Raw genomic sequence first — 1,723 nt, forward strand, 5'->3', positions numbered from 1 at the left:
GCCTCCTAGCACAGCCTCCGTTTTATAACACATGGATCAGGGGTAATGTCTACCTTTAAAGCGTATTATTTGCACATAACATTAAAAGCAATGATTAAGGCGATAGATACTAATTCCAATGGAACCGTCAAAGATTATTGGCGATCATACAGACATTTTAAAAGGAATAAATAATCTAAAGTCTGTTTGGGACGAAGTGACAAACAATTGTTTAAACGGCGTTTGACGTAAACTTTTGCCTGGATTTATACAAGGTGCAAGTGTAGAAGTGGTAAATAACATTAACATAGACGAGGACATCAGGCTTACACGCGAATGTGGATTCGAAGACGTAACAACTGAAGATGAGACCGAACTGTTAGACGTGCATGACCAACCACTATCAAATCAAGAATTAGAAAAGTTGATCTAGGCATATGATAGCCCTCAATCAGAAAATTCCGAAGAAGAAGAGGAGGATGAGAAAGAAAATGATAGGAAAATCCTAAAAACGGATGATCTAACTCGTATCCTTTCCTCTATAGAAAGATTAACAGGTGAGCTCTCTGAGATAGATGGGGATTACACTCGAAGCGCAAATGTTAAAAGAAGTGTCACAGCTGCCGTTCGACCTTATGCAAATGAAATTGGAATATATATAGAATATGTATTAAATTAATTAAAACAAACAACATCTCTCTCTCAAATCATCTCTCTCAAAATTCTAAGAACAATCTAACATGTTTTAATGTTAGATTGTTCTTAGAATTTTGACATGGAACTTAACCTTATATCGTCCATTATATTTGTGTTCATTTTACGCCGATTTTGTTTATGCCGGTGTCTCTCGGAACGGAACCCCGGCGTAAAACGACGTTTACCTGTACAATATAAATAATAAAAAAATATATTAACTCATAAAAAACTAAAAATTTTCTTAATAACAATTTTTAAATTTTTTCAAATATTTTCTGATATAAGGGTACTAAAATGTTACATCATCGTAAAGAGAAAAACAATCTCTATCAAATGAGCTTAACGAAAGGGTACATTGCCATTTAAAAAAATTCAAGTGTTATTCATTGCTCATTTGTTTTCTGAAATATAAGCAATTGAATGATGTCTTATTATGGCAAATAAAATATTAAACAACTTTTGTATAAAATGTTTTTTTATAAAGTCAACATTTACCGAGATATATACTATATTCCATAAATAATGGGCACCCTATATAAAAATATATGGTGTTTTTGTAAGTGGTGGCATAATTTCAACCACATATACTGCTAGGAGCAAAAATTATGACAGCTAGTCTAAACATTTTTAATCTTTAAATACAGGTTGATTTATTAGCTCACCATCAAACTTTGACATATGATAGCTAATCCAATTACCAAAAAAACAATGTTAATGAACATATATCCTACTTCAATTATTTACGAAATTATAACACTTTAAAGTTTTCTGCAGCGAATTTATTAATAGTCAGTAAAATCAAATATTCAACAAAAACAAAGTTGTCATTGTAATATATCAGTTTGCTGTAAGGTTTAATTATTACATACAAGAAGAAACTCAAAATGTACGCTTATAGCACTGAAGAGTATGCTGATATAATTTTCGTGTATTTTTTTTGCAATTGAAACGGTCGACAATCAGTATCAGAATATCAAGAAAGATTTCCACAGCGTCATTTGCCATATTATTCAGTTTTTAGCGATTCTTTCAGAAGACTTTGAGAAAC

The sequence above is a fragment of the Onthophagus taurus genome, unplaced genomic scaffold, assembly GCF_036711975.1.
Source record: "Onthophagus taurus isolate NC unplaced genomic scaffold, IU_Otau_3.0 ScKx7SY_15, whole genome shotgun sequence".
NCBI classification, from domain to species: Eukaryota; Metazoa; Arthropoda; class Insecta; order Coleoptera; family Scarabaeidae; genus Onthophagus; species Onthophagus taurus.